We start from the raw sequence: 26580 nt of genomic DNA, 5'->3' as shown, positions 1-26580 counted from the left end.
TAAAATATCTTGGGGATGGAACCCAAGTCTAAACACAAAATTCATATTTTTCATATCTTTCTTACACATATAGGCTGAAGGTAATTTTTATATTTTATAATTTTGCGCATAAAACAAACCTTTGACTGCAATTTGACTACAATGTATCACATGGGTCAAGTGTAGAATTTTCCAGTTGTGGTGTCATGTCAGCTCTCAAAAACTTTCAGATTTTGGAGCTCTTCGGGTTTCAGATTTTTGAGTTAGGGATGCTAAACTCATACAGGCATAACTCAGAGTTAGGAGTTTATTTCAAGACCACCACAATAAAGCAAGTTCCCAATTTTTTTGGTTTCCCAGTGCAAATGAAAATAATGTTTATAGTACATTGTAGTCTATTAAGCCTGCAATAGTATTATCATTAAAAAATGATGTACATGCCTTAATTAACAAGTGCTTTATTGCTTAAAAAAGGGGTTACACTTCATTTGAGCATTCAACAAATCTTAATCTTTTGCCGGTGGAGGATCTTGCCTTTATGTTGATGGCTGCTAACCCAGCAGGGTGGTGTTTGCTGAAGGGTGGAATGACTGGAAATTTCTTAAAATAAGGCAGCAATGAAGTTTGCTGAATCTATTGACTCTAACATTTGTGAAAGATTTCTCTGTAGCATGAAATGCTATGTGATACCATATTACCCACAGTAGAACTTCCTCAAAATTGGACTTAATCCTCTCAAACCCTACCTCTACTTTATCATTTAAGCTTTTGTAATAAACGTCTACCTTCGTTGTTGTCATTTCAACACTTTTCACAGCATCTTCACCAGCAGTAGATTCCATCACAGGAAACCACTTTTTTTGTTCATCCATAAGAAGCAACTACTCATCCCTTCAAGTTTTATCATTAGATCATAGCAATTCAGTCACATCTTCAGGCTCCACTTCTAATTCTAGTTATCTTGCTAGTTCTACCATATCTGCAATGATAAGTCTTGGCTGTGTCCACATCCAAATTTCATCTTGCATTGCAGTTCCCATAATCCCCACATGTCATGGGAGGGAGCTGATTGGAGGTAATTGAATCATGGGGACAGTTACCCCCATGCTGATCTCGTGATAGCGAGTGAGTTCTCACAAGATCTGATGGTTTCATTAGGAGCCTTTCCCCATTTGCTTGGCACTTCTCCCCATCTGCTTGGCACTTCTCCCCATCTGCTCAGCACTTCTCCTTTATGACACCTTGTAAAGAAGGTGGCTTGCTTCTTCTTTGCCTTCCACCATGATTTTAAGTTTCCTGAGGCCTCCCCAGCCATGCTCAACTTTGAGTCAATTAAGCCTCCTTCCTTTACACATTACCCAGCCTAGGGTATGTCTTCATTAGAAGCATGAGAATGAACTAATACATGCAGTAACTTTCTCCATTCCAATCTTGAAACTCTCAAATCATCCATGAGGTTTGAAATCAGATTCTTTCAAATTCCTGTTCACATTGATATTTTAACCTTCTTCCATTAATCACAAATGTTCTTAATGACATCTAAAATGGGGAATCATTTCCAGAAAATTTTTATTTTGCTTTGGCCAGATACATTAGAAAAATCATTATCTATGGCATTATAAAATATATTTTCTAAATAATATGACTCCAAATTTGAAACTACTCCTTCATCCATGGACTGCAGAAGGATGTGTTAGCAGCCATGAAAACAACATTCATCTCCTTTTATATTTCCATTAAAGCTCTTGAATGACCAAGTGCATTGCCACTGACTTGTAATATTTTGAAAGGAATCTTTTTTTTTTCCTGGGCAGTAGATCTCAACAGTGGATTTAAAATATTCAGTTAACCATGCTACAAACAGATGTGCTGTAATCCAGGCTTTTTCTATTTACAGAACACAGACAAAGCATATTTAGCATAATTCTCAAAGGCCCTTTGATTTCTGAAATGGTAACTGAGTACTGGCAACAAGTTAAAGTAACCATCTATATGATACCCTAACAAGAGAGTAAGTCTCTCCTTTGAAGCTTTCAAGTGAGGCATTGATTTCTCTCTAGTTGTGAAAGTCCTAGATGGCATCTTCTTCCAATAGAAGATTGTCTCTTCTACACTGAAAATCTGCTGTTTAATGTAGCCACCTTTATCAATGATCTTAGCTAGATCTTCTGGATAATTTGCAGTGGCCTCTACATAGTCACTTACTGCTTCATCTTGCCCTTTTATATTATAGAGATGACTTATTTCCTTACATCTCATGAACCAACCTCTGCTGGCTTCCAGCTTTTCTTCTGCAGCTTCTTCTCTTTTTTTGAGCTTCATAGAATTGAAGAGGGTTAGGGCTTTGCTCTGGGTTAAGGGAATGTTGTGGCTGGTTTGAGCTTTTATCCAGACCACTAAAACTAGTCAGTAATAAGGCTATTTTGCTTTCTTATCATTTGTGTGCTTATGAGAGTAGCATTATTAATTTCCTTCAAGAATTCTTTCTTTGTATCCATGACTTGACTAACTGTTTAGCTCAAAAGGCCTAGCTTTAGGCTTTTCTGGGCTTTCAACCTGTCTTTCTCACTAAGTTTAATCATTTCTAGCTTTTGGTTTAAAATGAGTGATGTGCACCTCTTCCTTTCAGCTAAACATTTAGAGAACATTTCCATGTTATTAATTTCAATATTGTTGTGACTTGGAATAGGGAGGCCCAGGGAGAGAGAGAGAGGAAACAGCCTTTAGGTGAATTGGTCAGAACACACACAGTTTTTATTTATTAGGTTCACTCTCTTACATGGCTATATTTCATGGTTCCAAAAACCAATTAAAATAGTAACATCAAATATCACTAACACAGATCACCATCATAGATGTAATAATAGTAAGTTTGAAATATTAGGAGAACTAACAAAATATGATGTAGGGATACAACATGAGCACATACTGTTGGAAAATGGCATTGATAGATTTGCTTAATGCAGGGTTGCCTAAAACCTTCAATTAGTAAAAGTCCTATATTTGGAAAGTGTAATAAAATGAGGTATGCCTAGGTGATCACAGGTGGCCAGTGATAGGAACAGATACGGATTCCAGGGAAAGTAAAGTACATATTGGAGAAGTTTAATAAACAATTCAAATTGATCAATAATATAATAGATAGGATTTAGAGAATGAGAATTATTACTCTTATTGTTCTTTTTATTTTTGAAAGAATCTAAGTAAAAATTTGTAAGTAAAAAATGCAGGTTATCTATAGTGCTCACTGAAATTGAGTTATTTCTCAATGAAATCACGTAGCTTTAAAAGAAAATTAAAATCCTTAGTAGTTTGAGAGGATTTATCCATGGTAAAACATGGAAAACAAACTTTAACTTTAATCTGATCTCAACAGAGGCAGACATAAGAAGAATTATTACAGAATTACTTTGGATTTCCATATTACAGATGCAGAATGATGGTTTAACAAATACGGCAGGGTCAAGTAGAAAAAAATGTAAAAACATCACAACATAGAGTTAATGTCCTTAATACATAAAGGGTACTTAAAAATCACAGAAGAATTCTTTTAAAAATAGGTAAAGAATATAAGCAGACACTTTTTAAAAGGTATTGCTCAAAAATATAAAGAAATTTAGACTCACTTTCAACTAAAGATATATAAAATGAAAGATAAACCATTTTATTTTTAGAATCAAAATGTCAGTAAGGTAATTTTTAAGCAAGATTTAATTTCAGTCCCTGTCATTTTGTACAAAACATTTAGCTTCCCTTGCTTCTTACATAATAAAGAAATTAATGACATTTTCCAGCATAACCAGTTTTGTAATAAGCACTCTTATACATTAGAAGTAGAAAGAAAAACTAACACAGGAAAATTTAGCAATATTTGCAACAAACTATAAAATATATATTTTTTGGAATAACTTTCCTTCATCCACACTGTCCTCCTAAAAAAGAATCCTGTAAAAGTTGCTATGCATGGATGTTCACCACAATTTTATTTATAATAATATGGTTAAATCAAATAGGGAATGTCCACATTGTGAAATATGTTCATTATATTTGACATATGTATTAACATATTTGAAATGTCCACTAAAGAAATAATTTATAAAGCTAACATAGATATGTATAGTTATCAACATGGAAATAGAAGCACAGTGTATTCTATTGTGAAAATAATAATATCCAAGGCCGTATGCACATTGTTTCCTTATTTTATTAAAAAGCTATATATGTTAGAAAATACATTTGAAGATATTATAAGCAATTTTTTCTATATCTATTTGGTGTGAATTTTTAATGGTTTTGTTAATAACTAGAACAAGTAAATCTTTTTTTTTTAATTTAAAAACAAAGAATCTTCTCAGTCATTTCTATAACACACTTACTGGATTCATTATTTTTCTAAGATCAAAACAAAAAACTTATGATTACATATTCAGTTCACCCAGAAAAATAGCATCCAGTTAAAACAACCAGTCTAGAATTGTGTGTACAGCAGTAGTTGTGTTATCCTGCCACCTACTACCTTTGTTAAGAGATGAGTTTATCTGTGGTGTTGAGATTTCTTATTGTTAGAGATATGCAGGTTAATATTATTGGAATTAATCATTCCTAATAGAGACTTTAAAATAGGAAGGAAAAAAATTGATCCAGCATTGATTTCCTTTAAGATTTATAATATTTAGATCTGCTTGAGATTAATTTTATCAAGTTTGTGGAAAATTTACTTAAATCTTAATACAGTACCAGCCTATAAACTGTCACATTTTTTTGTCTAGAATTATATAAATTATTATTTTATATTAACATTTCACATTGAACTTTTAGCAGTCTTATTATGAGCAACTTTAAAGCTAAGCTGTCATGATAATGTAAGTATTATTAGCAATCATTTAAAAACAGTGTTATTTAGAAGGTTTATGCTAGAACATTTCCTATACATTAGGTGACTCAAAATGATGAGCTGCATTGTTAACAGTTAGTAATAAGAGTTAGCAGTAAATATGTCTTTTCTTGGACACACTTTTCCTTGAAGAAGAGATTTCTACATAGCTGTCTCCAAAATGAGATTGAAATATACATATCTGGTTCATTCATCTACACTCATTTACTCACTTCTTCCCAAGAGAGGAAAATTGGCTAATCTGATCTTACTATCCATTGGGTCATGTATCTAATGGACGTAGCTAGGGTTCTGTATTATCTTTTTATCACTGCTACTTCCTGTATTACTGTCTGTCCATGTGTCATTAAGATAAGCCAAATACTTGGGCTTCTAATAATTGTTCTTAATCTACTTAGGGTCCAAGAGAACCATCTGAGTGTATAGATTTTAAGGTTTTGATTTGGGAAAGAGAAGAAAACTTGATTCCAGTCTCACTTTTAGCCAGGAATTCTACTTTTGGGTGTTACTGGTTAGGTCACTCTCTTCTTTAGTCTGCAGTGCCATTATCTATCACTCTTTCCACCTCTCTCATTCCTTGCTGTGCCACAAAAATGCAAACGTTATTTCCTTTGTCTAGAAATTCCTTACCAAGGTATTCATATTTTACCTGTCCCTGTTCTGACGATATCAAAGGTAATACGTGACAGAGTGACATGATCCCTGCTCCATAAACAAACTCCAAACCAAATGTTTTAACTGGATGCTATTGTTCTGGATGAAATGAAGATGGAATCACATTTTTTGACCACTTTATCGAAGAGTTACCTCCCTGCCCTATCATGCTGTAGTTTCCTCAGTCTGATTTATTAATTTTTCATAGAGCTTACCACAATCTGATTTTTAAAATAATTAAATCAACCACAATTGAATTGTTTGACAAATGAAAAAAATGAATGGGATGAATTTTAAAGAGAACAATGGGATGCCAATTAGTCATTACTAAGGCAGGTAGATTGGTCCGTGTTTGCCTTCTGGTTTACTTCTTTGCCATATTCATAGGTTTCTGAATCCTGAAACCATAATCCAACAGCATTACCTCATTTGAAATTGGCTCTAGATTCAGAATTGTAAGAATCCTTATTATGGTTATGGGTTTCAGGTACCACAGCCATAAGTGAAGGATAGATTTTATTAATAGACCAAGGGTAGTAAGTGTCTTTATTTATAAAAGGAACATGTCATCTTATTGAAATTAGGTGGAAAGAAAAGTTATTTCCTGAAACTTTGCAAAAAAAGTGAAAAAATAAGAACTTAAATGCATAATCCAAGAATTATTGAATCTAAAAATAAATAAATTTTGCTCAAAATTCAGTAAAGAAAAAATACTTAAAATAGAAAATAAAATAAAATGAAGAAAGATATATTCAGTGAACTGGGATAAGAGAAGTCCACACTTCATAAAAATTTTAATATATGAAAGAAAAAGTAAGTGTACCTATATATAACTCATGTTATTGTTTGTGCTAGACAAATGGAATCTTGACACCATCCCAAATTGATGGGGAAAATTGATGAGGGGCACAATCTCTTAGTTATCTTAAATAAATCGTACAAAGCATTAAAATGACAAGAAAATATTGAGAGATGCCCCTCAACAGTGGCAAAGAGTAATTTTAATTCCTGTTTTCATGACTGGAACAACTGTTCCCAGGAGTTATTAAAAACTTTTGGATTTGAGAAATGTCCACAGCATGGAATAATTTGTAGGTGAATTTGAAGGCTACAGATGTATTATAGACAAAAAGCATGTATTTCACATGCCCTGAGGTAACATTTTTGGGAAATATTTGAAGTCTAGACTCAAAGGAATATACACGGAAAATGACACATACACCAGGAAGGTGAACAAAAAATAGACTGCAAGCTTAAGTTACGAGCTGCCTTCCCAATAGAGATTGCTTCTGTAGAGTACTACCCTATATGAGGAAAGTGGGACTGAGACAATTCTCAAACACAATAGGTGCATTTGCATTCAGAAGTCATAATCTTCATATGTTTTTCTACACAGGGCTCCATAAACATAATTTAAGGGAGGACGCTAAGACATATATGTCTATTCCAAAAGGCAAAGTAGAAAAGAAAAGAAACAATTAGAACTTTATTGAGCAGATAGATTTTACTCTATATTTAGTAGATCTGCTAACCTACCCTGTGTTAGCCAGACAGACTCCATTTTGCTGAGAGCCAGATAGACTCCATCTTGACCTCTGCCTCACCCCTCCTGCCACTCCTCCCTAAGTGCATACCTGGGTCTTGCTACTGTGCTGGGTCATGCTGTACTTAGAACTGTAGAAACATACAAGCTTTGTAACCATAGCCTGCTTGGCAAGCCCACTTGCCATTGTGAATGCCCACCCCCCAATTAATTATCTGACAAGTACAGAATACCCGCCTTGGTAACCAGCAATCATGGGAACTGCTTGTGTATACCCTCCTTAAAAATCAACAATCATGAGAACCTCCTGCCTCCTAGTTACCAACCTCCTTATCTAACTTGCTTGTTCTGCTTCTATAAACTCTGCTCCAGCTAGGCTTCCCTTCCCCTACCTAAATCAAGGTATAAAAGATAATCAAGCCAGTTCCTCAGTGCCCAGAGAATTTTGAGCCTTAGCAATCTCTCGGTCGCCGGCTAAAAATAAAGGGCTCATAATTTGAAACTCAGAGCGTGGCACTATTCTATCTAACTTGCCTGAGTATAACATGGAGAAGAAACGAGGTCAACTTACAAAACAAGTAAAATATTGTGGACGCAAAGCTGAGTTGGTTTGAAACCAGTGAAAATGGCAGCTGAACATGAAAGTCTCATCTCTGAATTTCTAAGAAGTTGGGAGTGCCTTAAATGCCATGCACTGAAAGAGGAGGAGGTATGCATACATAAAAAGCTTCCCAGGAATATTGAAAGAATTTTGTAAAGCTAAAAATTGTGATAATGTGATCGTGGTTTTCTCCCAATAGGCATAAATTAAAAGAAGTTTTCTATAGACACTCCACAAGCTGAAGAGCATCCTGGTGGCATTAAAACATATCCTTTAATGTATTCGTTCTCTCTTTTCCCATGTAACTCCAGCTAACTGTTCCTGGAATATAGTAGTAATATTGATATAGCTAGCATTTTTAATTTCTTTGGGGAATAGATTTGTATTTGAGAGAATAGATAAGGAAGTTGAAATTTTTCTCAGGTCTTCTAAATGTTTAGATGGAGAACTTACTATGATGTTCTTATGTTGTATCCTTTTTCTAAAACTTAGAAAGTATTAGCAGTTCATGGTTGAAGTAATTAAATATAGGAATTACTAAGAAAACTCCTTTTATTTTATTGGAAGAAGTTAGCATGGAACTTTTGTGCAGAAAAGAACTATGAGAAGGATAAACATGAGGCGATTCATTTATTCAGCCATTCATTCTATAAAAAATTATGTTCATCTAACAGGGAAGAATAGTATAGGTTCTCAAAGCATATAACATGATTTGTAACTATAATCTGTAGCCCCAGGACAAGATCAGATTATCATTTCAGTGTAGTTAAAAAAAAACTCTTTACTGGTCTTTCAAAAAAGAAATTATCAATGGATGAGAACCCCACAAAAATCTAATAGAGAAAGTGTGACTTTGTCACATCAATATACATTGATTGACATCTAACAAAATTGTTGTTAGCCTAGAAGAAACAGCAGCCAGAAGAGATGTATACATTTTCAATGGCTGCTAAAACAAATTACCACAAACTTAGCATCTGAAAACAAACCAATTTGATTATCTTATAGTTTTGTATTTCATTAGTCCAAAATGAATCTCATTGGAATAAAATCTAGGTGTTGTAAGGGCTGCATTATTTCCTGGATACTGTACACCAAAATATATATATATATATATATATATATATATATATATATATATATATATATATATCTTGCCCTTCCAGCTTCTAGCAGCTACCTGTATTCTTTGGGTCATGTTCCCTTCTACCATCTTCAAAGCTGAAAATGGCCTGTTCAATCTTGCTCACATTACCTCACTCTGATACATTCCATAGTCACATTTCCCTCTGACTGTCTTCTACTCTTTTGATTAAATTAGACCCTCCTGGATAATGCAAGATTATCTCCCTAAAGTCAGTTAACTGAAGACCTTAATTCAATCTGTAACCTTAACTCTCTTTTGCCAGGCAACATAACAAAATCAGGTTCCTAGAATTGGGACATAGGCATCTTTGAGTAGTGGGAAGGTTCATTGTTCTGCCCACCGTAAGAGTACATCTACATATTAGGTGGATTTGTATGCCTACAGGAAAGACCAAGTAGAAATGTTTATTCCTGTTCAGAAAGATTCATAAAATGTCATTAATAGAGGTGACAGATATATATATATATATGTGTTTGTGTGTTTGTGTGTGTGTGTGTGTGTATGTATGTGTGTGTGTGTGTGTGTGTGTATATATATATATATATATATATATATATATATATATATATATATGGTTGTTGTAGTAGTAGTTGTTGAGACAGGATCTCACCTTGTCACCCAGGCTAAGTGCAGTGGCACAATTATGGCTCACTGCAACCTCAAACTGGGTTCAAGCAATCCTCGCATCTTAGCCTCCTGAGTAGCTGGGACTATATGCATGTGCCACCACACCTGGTTAAGTTTTGTTTTGTTTTGATTTTTGGGACAGGGTCTTGTTATGTTGCCCAGGCTGATCTCAAATGCTTAGACTCAAGCAATCCTCCCACTTCAGCCTCCCAAAGTGCTGTGATGGCAGGTTTAAAATATATTCTTAAATTTTGTGTCACTATTCCACAATATAGTTTCATAAAGCAGCCAAAACCAGCAAATAGATAAGAATGCTACAAAAACAAAGTACAATGTTTCTAAAGAAGGCAAAGATGCTAAAAAGTTCTGGAGTATTTAAACGGGAAGATTTTATTTGATTCATAGGATCAGCATTATTAAGGGGTTTAAAAGGGGTACTTCTAAGTAATTTGGTTTTAAGTGTCATTTTTGAATAGTTCATTCAATTAAGAATTGAGAGTCAGCATACTTAAGTAGAAAGAGCAAAGACTTTATTTAATGTTTTGAGGAACCTTGAGAATTGAAATCCCAAATGTTCTAGTTTTCTCTTATTTCTACAAGTCTTAATCTATCCCAGCTTAATTTACTTTATGTAAAATAAGGAAAATGGATCTAATCCACCAAAATATCTGTAAAATTAAATTAGAGATTAGTATCTAAAGCATCTAGCACACTTAGCATAAAATAAATTCCCACTGAATAGTAGCTATTATTTTAAACTACTATCTAAACCCCATTTTGTGGAATTTTATTTATTAGACATATACTTTGAAAATATTCAGGTCTTCCATAGACAATAATATCTTCTGTTCTAGTTTCATTAGATTACATATGCCTATCATTTTCACTGAGAATATTTACAATATGATTTTAGGCATAAACTCTCACAAAGTATCTGATTCTTTTGAGAAGTATATTGATTTAAACTTAAATTGTGTTTATATTCTCAAAATGCAACTATTTACAGTAACAGTAGAACTATTACAGTATTTTGACTTTGACATATTTAACCAGTACAATAATATTGAATATGTTAGATGATTATGTGTCTAGGAAGTGAGTATAGTACATAAAAATAAAAGTATTTAAAATAGGAGAGAGGTCAGGCACAGTGGCTGACACCTGTAATTCTAGCATTTTGGGATGCCAAGGAGGGCAGATCACTTGAAGTCAGGAGTTAGACACCAGCCCGGCCAACATGGTGAAATCCCCTCTCTACCAAAAAAAAAAAAAAGTACAAAATTAGCCAGATGTGATGCTGCACACCTGTAGTCTCAAATACTCAGGAGGCTGAGGTGGGAGAATAGCTTGAACTCAGAAGGTGGAGGCTGCAGTGAACTGAGATCGCACCAGTGCACTCTAGCCTGGGTGAGAGAGTGAGACCCTGTGTCAAAAATAAAAATAAATAAGAGAAAGTGGAAATAAATTGTAACATAACTAGAAGTGGCAAGGCAGACATATGCCAATTTTTCAGTGGGATAGTTGTCTTCGAATCCAGTGTTTCTTGTAGTTCCTGGAACATCCTAGATATCTAAAACAAAATAAGTTCTTGGATTTCAGGTCAGAGTTTGTATCATGTTCATTATATCTTCTTATACGGCAATTGGCATTAATTGGTATTTAGTAAATGGTTGTGGGAGTTGTGACTAGCCTAAGATAAATGTGAGATTTATATTTAACTTTTTGGCATTTTTAGTCTGGAGTTTTTTTTGTTTTTTTTAACTCTTGTTCACAGTTTACCTGATTCTGATTTATTACTACCTTTTTTAACCACTGTTTTTCAATATATGCCTTAATGTGAAATCAGACTAATCACCAAAACAAATGAATATTCAGGCCAGCATTCTTTCATTTCCAGCCTAGCTTCCCCATCATCTGTGCTACATGAGATCATTGCAAAAGTAATACTTTATGTTTTTGTGGGTCTTATGTGTTCAAATAAAGGGACAAGTTTTCTAGGGGCACTAGTGGTCTGTTTGTCACTGATACAAAGGAAGCAGGATATATGTTTTAGTGGGATGGCCAGCACCTTGAATTAAGCTGTATTATTACCTCTGTGACACCTATTGCTCTTTCTGACACACTCATGCATAAAATGTGCGTAGGTTTCTCTCAGCTCTTCAGAACCTAAACAGACTGCATGAGCAAATTATCCTTTCATGCAGTGTACGGTAGTTTCTGTAAATTATGGACATTTTCTAATTATCTTTTCTCAAGTCATGTTTTTTCCTTGGTTGCTTCTGACTAGAGAGCTTCACAATAACTTTCTCTCTCTCTCATCCACTTTGTTGTTTTTCCATTTATCTTCCTCTGCAACTTCTAGCCATGTAGTGCCTGATTTGTAAAAAAGGACAAAGAGGTGGCCTGTTCGACCTGCACCTTTGAAGTCAAATCTAGTGAGAAAGAGGACAGGTCAACCAATTTCTATGGAAAGAGAGCTGAATTAGAGGAAAACGGTTCAAGCAATAAATCTATCTGTAAAGCAGTCATTGGCAGGCATCTAAAAAGTTACTTGTGTGAAGTAACTATGTGGTTGGCAGTGAATAAGATAAAACAAACATAAACAAGTATCATCAAGGTGAAACATGTTTCAAAGCAGCTAAGTCTGTGAGTTGGTATACATTCATTCATTCATTCATTTCACAAATGTTTATTTAATGTCTATTGCATGCCAGTCACTGTTCTTGTATCTGAGGGTATCACAGGAACTTACACAAAACAAACACATCTGCATCAATGAAGCCTTTATACCAGTGGAAGAAGCAGGAAATAAACAGTAATAGCTGAAGAAACACAAAACAGCTACTAATTTGTAGCTACCATTTTAGACAGAGTAGTCAAGGAAGTTCACTACCTCTCATAAAAGAAAAAAGGTGTAAATCTAGTCTTCTTTACTTTCTACTAAGTATTGATACAATTTTTAAGAAATCTTTTTTTTTTTCTTTTTCTTTCTTTCTTTTTTTTTTTTTTTGAGATGGAGTCTAACTCTGACTCCCAGGCTGGAGTGCAATGGCGCGATCTTGGCTCACTGCAACTTCCACCTTGAGGGTTGAAGCGATTCTCCTGCCTCAGCCTCCCGAGTAGCTGAGACTACAAGTGCTTGCCACCACACCCAGCTAATTTTTGTATTTTTAGCAGAGAAGGGGTTTCACCATTCTGGACAGGCTGGTCTCAATCTCTTGACTTTGCCTGTCTTGGCCTTCCAAAGTGCTGAGATTACAGGCGTGAGCCACCACGCCTGGCCAAGAAATCTTAAAGATATTTTAGAACTTGATAATGCCACCCCCTGATTATGTGTTAGCTTACTTAAGACAATCAGCTCTCCCTATTAGGTTGTGTGGATAATCTGGTAGAAATATTAAATTTTCCCAATGGTTTGTACAGTGCAATTCTGCATCTGCTTAACAGTGAAGACTGGCATAGACAGCATTCCTAGGAGGATAGAGATAGTTTTCTGTTCTTTGTTTTTTTGGTTTTTTGATTTTTAAATAACCCCCAGGAAAATCTGAGCTGAATTTTAAACCAAGGAAATAACCTGGTCTTATGTAGCATCTTCATCTCTCATGTCTTATTGCACACTCCCTACCTCAAACTTTGAGAAACTCTGTGATAAGTAGAAGAAACCCCAATCAGTGAAACAGACTCTCTAAGCTTTCAGTGTTTTAGAAATGTGGGAATGAGGAGAAAGAACATTTTTGTTAGGTATATCAGGCCAGGATGTGATTCTATAGTTCCAAGTTGGTATTTAGAATCTGCTTTCCAATAGTAATGTCAAGTTACTTAGGGCTTGTGGTAATATTGTTTATCTATCCACCCTTTTAATTATTATCACGATCTTCTGTATAATCTTATATAATTATATGCATACATACTTGTATATATCATGCACATATATTTTACTTACACTTTCTTTGAGTCCTGAGAATTAAAAAATATATAGTGGAGGCTAACTTGGAAAACACCCTAAAACTACAACACACAACATTATTTATACAGCAGAAAGTTTCATATTCCAAAGAAATGATAACAATGTCTTCAGAGAATCCACCTGTTTGTTTAGTTGGAAAGAGCTTTATAGTAGAGCTTCCAAATAAACTTGCACTGAGCTGTGTATCATCAGAGTAAACAGGCAACCTACACAACAAGAGACAATTTTTGCAATCTTTCCATCTGACGAAGGGCTCATATCCAGAATCTATAAAGAACTTAAATTAATTTACAAGGAAAAAACAATCCCATCAAAAAGTGGATGAAGGATATGAACAGACGCTTCTCAAAAGGAGACATTTATGCAGCCCGCAAACATGAAAAAAAGCTCACCATCACTGGTCATTAGAGAAATGCAAATCAAAACCACATTGAGACACCATCTCACGCCGCTTAGAATGGTGATCATCAAAAAGTCAGGAAACAGATGCTGGAGAGGATGTGGAGAAATAGGAACACTTTTACAACGTTGGTGGGAGCGTAAATTAGTCAAACCATTGTGGAAGACAGTGTGGAGAGTCCTCGGGGATCTAGAACCAGAAATACCATTTTACCCAGAAATCCCATTACTGGCTATATACCCAAAGGAGTACAAATCATTCTACTATAAAGACACATGCACATGTATGCTTATTGTGGCACTGTTCACAATAGCAAGACTTGGAGCCAATCCAAATGCCCATCAGTGATAGACTGGATAAAGAAAATGTGGCACATAGGCAATGTGAAATACTATGCATCCATAAAAAAGGATGAGTTCATGACCTTTGCAGGGACATGGATGAAGCTGGAAACCATCATTCTCAGCAAAACTGAGGAACAGAAAACCAAACACTGCATGTTCTCACTCATAAGTGGGAGCTGAACAATGAGAGCAGAAGGACACAGGGAGGAACACATCACACATGGGGTCCTGTCAGTGGGTAGGGAGCTAGGCAAGGGATAGCATTAGAAGAAATACCTAGTGTAGATGATGGGTTGGTGTGTATAGCAAACCACTATGGCATGTGTATATCTATGTAACAACCCTCAACATTCTGCACATGTATCACAGAACTTAAAGTATAATTTAAAAATACACTAAGCTCTATATGAAGAACACTGGTAGACATAATTACCCATAACATTCACACAAATACAATATTGTTCTGTACAGAATGAAGAAACCAGAAAATTACTAATTTATTCCAAATAATTTCAAATGATAGACTACCATATAGTTGCTCCCTTACTGTCTTTCCTTCCAAAATGTCTTTAAAGCTGTAGTATCAGGAATAAATATCTCATAAAAAATTTAATATCATGAGTTATTTTGTTGGAAGGAAATTAATTCACATATATTACTAAATGAAAGTCCCAAATGGTAAAGCTCTTTCTGGAAAAGGTTATTTGTAATGACCAAATTCGTCACTGTTTGGAATCTTGTAAAGGTCACAATAGAAGGTTTTCACTTGTTTTAAATAAAATTCTATATTTTAAAAATAAATATGCTTTTCTTCCATTTCATAGAAATATCAATGCTGTTTGCACTATAATTTACTTTTGAGCTTCTGACATTTACCCAGCTGACTGTCTTTGGAGAACAACCTCTTGTCTGAGAAGCACTCTAGGTAAAAAAAACTGTCAATTACAAATTACTGTTTGATACATTGCAAAGTGCAGGAACTCTTCAGATTTAAATAATGACCTTATTAAATACTTTTGTGTCTACTACCTCTAACTTACACCTAAAACATAGTTTTCATATAAATACAGAGTAATTTGACTAAAAAAAAGATATTATCAAAGAAGGGGAATGCAAAAATTAAAACAATTGTGCTACAAACCTAGTAATGGAGTATTTCTAAGTTCATAAAATGTTAAATTAGATTTGAAATACTGTGAAAGTCTCAATATTATAGGCTTTCCTTGTTATCTTGAGGGAAATATATTTTATTCATAAAATAAGTAATTGAAAATTTGACTTTTTATATATGTATATATAGTTTGAATTAATTGTAAAACTGACATTAGTTTTAATGATGTAAGGCGAATGGATATATAATTTATTAATGTGCATATTTTATATTTGTTCATAACATCTTAATACATATACATCAACAAGAGACATTCTTCAAAATTAAAGTAAATATTTTAAGAGCAATTTTAAATGATTTTAAAAAGAAAAAAATAAGCCAGTGCAATGTAAACTGATTATCAAAGATAAATGTTTCACTCTTGTAATTGGCATTATATATACTCAGCAATATATGGTATAACACATGAATCTAGTTTGTGCCTTTAGTATCATGTGAATTTACCAAATTTTACTGTAGCATAAACTTGTATCTCCAGTATATTTATTAAAATATTATAAATGTACAATTGAAATAACTTTTGCTAAAAAAAGAATTTCACCTTTCAGTAAAATTTAACGTGAGCTCTGGAATGGATATGTAAATACCTTTATATTCATACAACAATCCTCTCCAGAGGAAAACAAAACTAAAATTCTCCTTATGATGGCTAACTCTTAATTTAAAAGTTTGCTTGGATTTAATAAAATAAGAATTTATGTCTTAAATATGTACCTTTAAGGACTTATTTCCATGTTTTAATATAAAGAAAAATATTGTTTAATTATATATTGGTTTTAAAGAGCTCATTATGAGAGATATATATACACAGCATATACGTATATATCATTAGGTGATATATATGTGCACATATATATATGTGTGTATATACATATATATGCACATATGTATCCCCTCTAATGATATATATGTATATGCTGTGTGTGCACATATATATCCCCTCTAATGATACATATGTGTATGCTGTGTATATATATCTTTCATAATCAGCTCTATAAAACCAATATATAATTGAACAATATTTTTCTTTATATTAAAACATGGTTTTAATATAAAGTTTATACACACATATAAACTATGTGTATTTGGGCACTCACAGCATTCAAATATTTCTTGATTTGTCACTTTTCTGTATCTAGTGAAGCCCTATGACTAGTTTTTTTAATAGTCAAATAGATGTTCCTCCTCAACTTTATGATAATCTGCAAACACATGTGTTATTTTGGGTTATACTTTAAAAATTATTTTACAGTCTGGGCATGGTGGCTCATGCCTGTAATCCCAGGAGGGAGGCCAAAGTGGGCAGATCACCTGAGGTCAGGATTTTGAGACCAGATTGGTCAACATGGTAAAAGCCATCTCAACTAAAAATACAAAAATTAGCCGGGCATGGTGGTACATGCCTGTAATCCCACCTACTTGGGAGGCTGTAGCAAGAGAATCACTTGAACTTGGGAGTTAGAAGTTGCAGCGAGCCTAGATTGCACCTGATTGCATTCCAGCCTGGGCAGCAGAGCAAGACACTCTATCTCAAAAAAATATAGATAGATAGATAGATAGATAGATAGATAGATATTATATATATATATAGATAGATAGATAGATATCACAAATCAGAATTGGTTTGCATAATGAATGCAGATATTTATTTATGCATTCATTCAGAAATACTAGGCCAGTTGCTAAACAGACTTACAATTCCAAATGAGCAAGCGGTTCTGTCTTACAGGACGTCATAATCTCATTAAGGCAAGCAAGTAAACAGGCAACTTAAATACAATGTAAGAAATTATATAATAAAGGCAAGGTAATGGGTGCATATCAGAGGGCAGTGATGGGTTTAAGGGAGGCTTTCTAGAGTATATAAACTGTAACAAGATTGTAAGGGGTTAGCAGGAATTGGCTAAGGAAATGGTATCTATAAATGAAATTAATACTTTTGCAATGAGAAGGAAGGTTAAATACAAAGAAGTATGTCATTTGCATTTTCTCAATTCCCTTACTTATTATTACCAAAGTTTTCAGGTGAACAGTGTTATGGACTTTAGATAACAATTTTACATATTTAGACTGGCAGTGATTTCTGCAGATTCTGCCTTGGCTTGTTGGTTTCTCTTTGACCAAATGAAACTTTAAGCATCTCATTTTGTGTTTGGTTTCCTAATTCCATTTTTAAAAATCTCAACTATAAAAAAATTATGATAATTCAGATTTGATTTAAATAACAAATTCTCAAAATTAAGATTTTGTTTTTTAAAGCAGATTACATTGTGGTGCTATTGCTAGTTATAAGTTAAAAACCAGACTTTCTCTTTTCTCTAGGCCTAATTCTATGTATTACATACTATTGTGGAGCACATGATTATCTGTCAGACACCCACATGTTTCAATGTTATGATCTAAAGTATGCTTTCTCTCTTCTGTTCGTTCTTCCTTGTTATTTTGCTGAACTTTGCTAGCATAGAGGGCATCCTTATTAGAATGTTCATTAAATAGAGGTTTCAGCACTGCCTGTGTTAATAAAATAATCAAGCATTCCTTTATAGGCATGACAGAGAGACTGCTCATCTATCATGAGTGTTTCATTAAGTGCCACAGTGCCAAGAGCTCCAGGAATAATGCCAGAATTTGTTTTTTTAAATGGGATTTCAGTATGTTGGAGTTTCTCTCATTTTAAGGTCTGTACAATTTGTAGAGTTACTCACCTGTATATTCTTATAGTACCCCCTGACACACAGAATACAAGCACCTTGATTAGGGTTCTTTTGTACCTTTGAGTGAATAACTCAGAAAAATGTTCTGCTCAGTAACTTCTCCTTGTCACCCAAAAATGGACAAAAAGAAAAAAATCTTCAAAGTTCCAATTAAAACGCCCTCTTCAAAGGATTTCACAAAAGAGTTAATCTGTCTACTATAATTTTTTTTGGCAAGTCAGCACATGTATTTTTGTAAAACATATCAATAAAAGAGGGTTACTCTTGACCCGTTTCATGAAAATCTATGTCTTAAGTTATATCAGGAAACCCATTCAAACATCTGTATGCACATATAGATGAATAACCTAATGGTAGAGTTACCTTAGTCGAATCACAATATAAAAATACTATTTTGAAACAGATATAGCAAACTGCACATCCCTGTTCTTTATAAATCAATGTGATCAAATCTGTGTTTTTTTAGAGAATGCTTTTGGGCTGCAATGCATCATATGTTTCTACTCCAGTCTTAGGGCAGAAAATTGGCCATGATGAATTCTAGGTAATGTCCTCAGGGCCTTCCCCATCAGGTTTACACTGAATACTGAGATAACTGCTTCTTGACAAGTGTACATTGCACATTGTTTTGGATAGCACCCTGTGGTCCTAGGGGAAAATATTCAACCTAGGTGAATCTTGATAGAAAGCTGGTCTCTAAGCGGTAATCCTTCCATAGAAAGAGCAGCTGCCGCCATACTCCGGGACCAAAGGTTTGTCTTTGAAATGATTAAGAGATGTAACAAGTATCTATGACTGATTGTTTGGAAGTTTGGATGTTCTAGGATTGGAAGTTTGCCAAAAGCAAGTGTTTCATTTTCTTTTGGAGTCAGTCATTAGCCTGGGCAGCATAACGTTATTTTTGTCCTGACCAACCAAAGTCTCCATCCCTAATCTTAAAATTCTTAATCAAGTTTACAAGTTAAAATCAGAAATGCTTTTGTGCCAGTCTTTAACATTTGAACTGTCAGGTTAGGAAGGAGAGATCAACAAGGTGGCTGGGTAGGACTAGATCTTCGAAACCAAAGCTCCCAATAAATAAAACACTTAAAATCCCATATATTATAGGAATTAATATTAGATAAAGAAGGGGAGGAGCTGATTTTGGTCCATGAAGTTAAAATAAAGCTATAAACTAGTCACAAATTTAGATTGGATGCATTTAATACATGTAGTAATACATTGTAATACTTTTTAATTCTGGTCACCATTTTGTGATTATGGTGCTTCACTTTTGTAGGCAGCTTTTAAAATTGAGATTATTATTTCAATTAGCAACTAAGTGTTGAGTATCTCCTATTTGTCTGTTTATGGATGATTCAAATATGGGGGCTGTCTTTAGTGTTTTTGTCCAAAACTTGAAGCTAAAGCACTGGTACATAAAACTGGATAGGTAAATATTTGACAAATGAATGCAGTATACTAGGGGAGGAAAGACACTAAAGAAGATGTAGTCCTCAAAGATTCTGTATAGTTTTGCCTTGAGACAGACACATAAATAGAAACTTACAGTTACATTCTGTGTCTGAGGTCTATTGCCAAGTGCCCTGTGGTCCTAAAAAATCTGGAACTTAGGCTGGGTGCCCTGGCTCACGCCTGTAATCCCAGCATTTTGGGAGGTTGAGGTGGGCAGATTACTTGAGGTCAAGAGTTTGAGACAAGCCTGGCCAATATGGTGAAACTCTGCCTCTACTAAAAAATACAAAAATTAGCCAGGCATGGTGGTACACGCACCTGTAGTTCCAGCTACTCAGGAGGCTGAGGCAGAAAATTGTTTGAGCCCAGGAGGCAGAGGTTGCAGTGAGCTGAGATTTTGCCATTGCACTCAGCCTGGGTGACAGAGTAGGACTGTGTCTCAAAAAACAAACAAAAATCCAAACAAACCAACAAAAATCTGGGAATTAGAAATCAGCATCCTGGAGTAGGAGAAATTTGAACTAAATAATATTCATTTAAATTTAGAAAATGTTGTGAAAATAAGCAGAAATCAGATCAAGCAAAGGAGAGGCTTAACCATGGAGTAGAAACAGATGTATGAATAAACAGAGGAAAAAAACAACTTAAAGCATTTGGAAATGATATGCAGTTGTATGTGGCTAGAGAGAGAGGCTGTACGAATTTATGCAAATGATTTTAACTAATGTTAGAGTGATAGACAAGATCTATCTAGATCATGAAGTGCTGTCATTTTTAATTGAAGAAAATTGATTTCTTTCTGAATGCTAGGGAAAAATTAAAGAACTTGAATAAAGAAAAAGACACAATTTGTTTGGCACTTTAGGAAGACTACTCTGGCTTCAGGGAGAAGTAGAGCTTTGATAATGGCCAGGTAGGAGGCAGCAAGAACAGTCAGGAGACTAAGTGTTACTTTATAATTATACAAAGAGTAATGTGCTTTCTGCTCATTATCCATTTTTAGTTGTTTAACATAATTTCATTGATGTTTGTATTAAAGTACTTATTTCAAAATCAACCTACAATTTTTAAAAGAATTTTTCATAACTCCATCCTGTGATAATAAGTTTCTCTTCAATTATTGGGAATTGACACTCATTTTTAATAAGAAGACAATTTTATGTTTTAAAAGTTTAATTAGAAGTAGTGATTAATACAGTATACATTTTAGGTATTACCTAGCCTGGACCAGATAATATTTGTTACCTTAACCTGAGCAATGCCATATTTTTGAATTTTCTTCCAAAGTAAATGTAAACAGTATTTCTCCCATCAATGACTTTAATTAGTGATTAGTGGTTATTGCTTGTGGTTTCTGCATCTTCTCTGTTAATGAAAGGTCACAAACTAATGATTACTTTAAAATATGCTAAAATGAATCATCCTTAAAAAACAACTTTTTTTTGTTACTACTCTATGCATGCTGCACTCAAAAGCAAGATGTGAGGTAAGCTGGGAAAAGTAAATAATGGTATATTGTGTTTTTATAACCATTTTTCTTTCTGGGAAGTGAAAAAAATATATTCATCAAAACTGCACTCCAATAGTATGACAGCATTAGCTTTTCCATTCCAAAAACTTACAGTTTAATATAATGTAAATATAAATGATTAGTCAATTCAGGTCAGTCTAAAAGGGACACCAAAGTGACTCAATTTAAACAGAAACTACTATGGCCAACCTTAATCAGATGTTCTAATACATGAGTTGAGGAACAATATTTCATATTTCTTAATCCAAAAATACCAATTGTCATGACTCTTGTTCAAATACCACATGACACAATATGAAAATAATCATGTACTGAATTGAATATAAATGTGTTATTCTAAATTGGAGATTCTACTCTTTTTGTTTTCTTTCAAACATTATTCAATCATTCAAAAATGTACATAATTTAATAAAATTCAACAACCGTTCATAGAACTCTTACTATGGTTAGAGTGTTATATTTTGATAAGTGACATAGACTGAAAAAAGGAATTCATCATGTATTCAGTCATTCATTCAGCAAACTTATTGAGCTACTGTTCTGCATTAGACTCTGTGGTAGAGACTGGGGATTTATTTCCAGGAAAAGAAAGACCTTGTATCTGACCTAAGGAAGGAACAAAGATATTAATCAAATAATCTCACTAACAAAGACAAATTGTCAACTTCGCTAAGTGGTATGAAAGAGAGATTTACCATACATATGTGAAGGGACTGTCTAGTCAAAAAGGTCAGGGCAATCTTCCTGAGGAAGCTATACTTGAGCTGACATCTGAAGGATGAGTTGCACTTAACAAGTTACAGGGGAAAGGGAGAGCAGCTGAGAAAGGAAATAGCATGTATAAATGCATTGTTTAGGCTAAATAGAAGGAATACTAGTAATTGCTATGAATCAAACAGACCTGGGTAATTGGGATGGAAAGTACTTAGGGTAGGAAGGTTCCAATGGGAACTTATTGAAGAATTTTTAGCCGAAGTGGGAGAGTTTGAAGAGAGAGCTTCAAAAGACAATCTAACATTTCATTTTGAAAATATATCTCTAGTTATCTTGTGAAAAATAGATGGGGAAAATTCAGAGTAGTAGGTCCAGTTGTGAGGAAAAGTGTGACATAGAGATGAGCATAGGTGTTGATTTATCCCTGGGTATGGTTGAGATTACCTAGGAAAAGAAAATGAAGTGAGAGGGAAGAGGACTTTTGACTGAGTCATGAGGAACTCCACATTTACTGGCTACATTAAGCAAGATGAGTTTACCAAAGACACAAGACAGGAGTAGCCAGAGGCAAGGAAAAAACTAAGAGAAAGTCATCAAGAAAACTGAGGAGAAAAAATGTTTAGGAAGACAGTGGTTAACTATATTAAATACTACAGAGATTTGAAACAAAATAAATACTTTTTAAAATACACGTAACGTTTATCAACATGAAGTCATTGGTAACATTGGTGAAATTATTTCATGGGATTATGATGATGAAAGCCATGTTAGCATGGGTCAAACAGTAAATAGGAGCAAAGGAAATCAAGACTGTGGAATAGGCTGCTACCTAATTGTCTGGCTGTAAAGGGAAGAAGAGAGATGAGACTAACTGGAGAGGATGGAAAAGGAGAATCAAGTTTGGGCCTGGGTTTTTGTTTTTGCTTTTTGTTTGTTTAACTACATAAATTTGGCTATGTTTAGGATCTCTGGGAAGCTGAGAAAGAGAAGTAGAATATATAACAGAAAGAAAGGATAAGATTGTCCAAGAAGGATAAAGAGCCTATGAGTATAGGAATAGACGGAATTCACAGAGAGGTGGGGAGATTTTCTTGAGACAGGAGCATGAAGAGCAACAGCACTAGTAGAATGAGATGTATGGATATGCAGGAATAATCTGGAAGATTCCATCTGGTGGCTTCTACTTTTATTTTCATAGAGTAGAAGATGAGGCACAGGTCAGATGGATTGTTTATTTATCCAAGGTTGGGTTTGAAATAAAGACAAAGCTCTAGGAGACATAAACAATGTTAAGAGTGTCACGAAGTCCAAGCTAGTGGAGAGAAAATACAGTTGAAAATATTGAGAGAAAGTAGAGGAGTCAGTGAAAGAATAAAGGCAGTGATTACATTGCAGGGTAGTTGTCGTCAGAATATTTTAGTAGGTACTCTGAAAGGAGAGATGTAGTACATAGCTTATTGTGTATCAACAAAACATTGTTCTAGGAGATAAAGCAATGCTTCTAGAGTTCAAAGAAGGGGAAAAGAAGTTTGCAAAAGGAGTCACTGCATCCCTTAGGGAGTTGAAGGATTCAAAGTAGGGTACTTAAATTGGTGGTAAGGGTGCTTGAAGTACAGGATAGAATGTGTTGTTAGACAGGAGGAGAATTCCAGGTAAGATAAGCCCACAAATGAAGAAACAATGATTTTCCTGTGAGATGATCATCAGCTCAGGTGAGCTGAAGCATGTAGGGAGTAGTAAGATGATGTTTGGAAAGATAGTTTGGGATACAGATCGGGTAGGGCTTTCAAGAAAGGTAGAGAGTAAATGTAAATACATTTCATTTTTAAAGTTTCCATAGGGAAAAGAAAAGTCAGCAGAGATTTCCAAAGAAGATGTGAGCAAGTAGATTAAAAAGTAGAATGTACTTGGCCATATATTTTCTGGATTTAAAAAGGCCAAATGTTGGTCTGCCAACAAAACAACGATCAAGTGCTGCAAGAAAAAATATCAACACAGCTACACTTTGCTTCATTAAACACTGATTGCCATTGACAAGTGAACCAAAATATTGGTCTTTCCAATTGGCATGCTGTATACATTTCTGAAGCCCAAAATCAGAAAATTGATCTTTAATGCAAAATCAGATATATAAGAGGCATCTGCTAATTTTAAAAAATTCTTACACAAGGCTTTAAATAAAGGGCAGGTTTTGTAATAGAAAACTGAGGTTTTCAAAGTAAATTTACCATGGATACTATCAAAGCCCTTCACAGAACCAGTGATTCTATTTCTCTTTTTCACATTCCAAGGATGCTGGAAATAAGGAAATAGTGAAGAGGCTAACAGTAATTAAATGTCTTCCAGATTTTGTCCTTAATCTGGATGTAAAAAAAGAGGAAGATTCAAGTTGCAAGTCAAATTAGGACTTTACTACTTCTGTTTTCCCTGGCAAAATGCTTGTGGGGAAAGAAATTGAAACCTAAATTAAAATGAGTCCTTGATAATACGGAATTGACCATTTGTGACAGGTTACAGAAGATGAATTGCCAGAATAAATGCAAGCCATGTTTTTGTTTCTACCTGCTAAGAAAATGCCATTTTGTTTCAGACAGGTTTGGAAAGACTTTGAAAGTCATTCCTTTGCTCATATAATGTGATACTGAAAGATGAATTGATCTACATTCCATTCTTCTAATTTGAAATAGTTTCCCTTTAAATAGGCATTTAAACATGGCCATGCTATAATATCTTTACAATGGCATTCATTTCTTTTTTGTGATCAAAATAGTATTTATGTAGCTATCACAATATACTCAAAATAGAAATATAACTTTTATAAAATTTTTAGAATGCAAGATAAAATTTATCTTTGAATAATCTTTGAATAAGATATCTACTTAATAAATTAAAAACATGGAAGTATTTGTATTGTCAAACCTAGTTAAGAAAAGAATCTTCTTGCTTGCTATTTAGAATAATCATTTACTTATAAACAGAAAAGGTGCTCAGTTCAAATGATTCTTATGCATGCACTGAAGTAGTTTGAAGTATTTTAAATTAGCAAATTTTTATTAACCATTGACTTGTATTATAATAGATCCTTAAGAAGATATCTACTCTTTCAACTGTGTTTTTGAAATTTGAATCCCTTTAAAATGTTCTAGTTTACATATTTCATGAATTTATTTTTGTTGTACTTTCAAATTAAATGATTTAATTAAGTTTTGCCAGAGCCTATGTAAGAAAAATAGTTTTATCCACTAAAATTGCTTTAATATCCTGCTATTCTTTTGAAATTGCACATAAAATGGCAGCTTTGAAATGATCATTTCACATAAAGTAACAGTGACAATATTAATTTCATAATTATGCAAAGGCAATTAACAAAATGCTTGAAATTATTTTATCACTTTGAACAGTACACAAATTTAATAGATGAGAATCAAAGTTATAGTTTAATGTAGGAAGCCATTTAGATGTCAACACTAGTTTGATTCTGATGCCTCCAGGTCTGAGCAGTCGATGCATCATTCAAAGTCAAGGAACTTCTGACAACCCACATGGCTGACAGTGGCTTCAAGTAACAGAAAAAGGACAGAAACTTGACAGGAAACCCTGCTTCCCCAAATTGCAAGCAGAAAACATGCAAAGTCATTTTATTTTACAGCACTATCAAACTTCTTAATGTGTCTTCATGATGACCAGTTATCTCTGACAACTTTGAGAAGAAAAACTGTAAAATCTCATTAACAATTTTATAAATATATAAGTATTCAGAAAATGATTAACAATCTCAACTTGCTTACCCACTAGGCATGTTTATGTTTGAGTAGGCCAATCAAAGAATTATGTTCACATCTTCAACATATGGAAGTTCCTGTCAGAATAGAGCAATTACTACACTACACTTCTCAAAAGCCTGCTTTGGGCAACAAAAATAGCATTAGTTGATAGAGAAAGAGGCATTAAAAACAAATATACTGAGACTTCCTTGAAAATTTATTTAATTTAAAACAAAATATGTGAAGAAATTATCTACTTTGCATTTTATATATTCTAAAAAAAAGCCATTTAAAATGTCATAAACATAAGAAGTTCTTTAAAATATTTATCAATTATTTCCTACTTTTTATTTCTTTCCTTGGCTTGTAAGAGATGAATTGCTTGGTAAAACCCAGTACTGATTTGAATACCACAGAAAATCTTTTCTTATTAGCAAAAGGAAGTTGAAATAGGAAAAAGTCTTGCTTTAGAAAATTATGGAAGGGCTGGGTGTGATGGCTCATGCCTGTATTCCCAGCACTTTGGGAGGTCAAGCCTGGAGAACTGTTTGAAGCCAGGAGTTCAAGACTAACTGGGCAACATAATGAGATGCCCCCCCATTTCTATAAAAATTTTAAAAAATATTTAAATATTAGTTAGACATGGTGGCACATGCCTGTAGTCCTAGCTACTTGGGAGGCTGAGGCAGGAAGATTGCTTGAGCCTAGGAGTTTGCAATTGCAGTGAGCTATGATAATGCCATTCCACTTCAGCCTGGGTGAGAGAATAAGAACCTGTCTCTCAATGAAGAAAAAAAAATGAAAAGAATAAAAATTATGGAAGAAACATTCTATATATAATACTGAGAGTTTAAGATAATAAAACACACATATAAATATTCATCACTTATGAATAACAAAAGCTTTATTTAGAATATATATGTATATATTCTTAATACATCTTCGAAGAGAGATATTCATATACACATTTATTACATAATGTGGTATTTCAAAATATACATTCATTGTGTATCATGATTAGGATTTTGTACTTTTCAACATGGGGCCTTACTTGACCACTCAGAGAATTAACAAT

General features: G+C 34.0%; 1 long non-coding RNA gene across 1 annotated transcript in view; it reads right to left on the bottom strand.

The window, feature by feature from the left end:
• The window catches only part of LOC141580273 (uncharacterized), a 339498-nt gene that overhangs the window by 108358 nt on the left and 204560 nt on the right, over positions 1-26580 (bottom strand). The gene's annotated exons all lie outside the window — the stretch shown is intronic.

The sequence above is a fragment of the Saimiri boliviensis genome, chromosome 11 (assembly GCF_048565385.1).
Source record: "Saimiri boliviensis isolate mSaiBol1 chromosome 11, mSaiBol1.pri, whole genome shotgun sequence".
In the NCBI taxonomy this organism is placed as follows: Eukaryota; Metazoa; Chordata; class Mammalia; order Primates; family Cebidae; genus Saimiri; species Saimiri boliviensis.
Note: the sequence above shows the minus strand (reverse complement) of the source record. Positions and strands in the feature narration are given on the sequence as shown.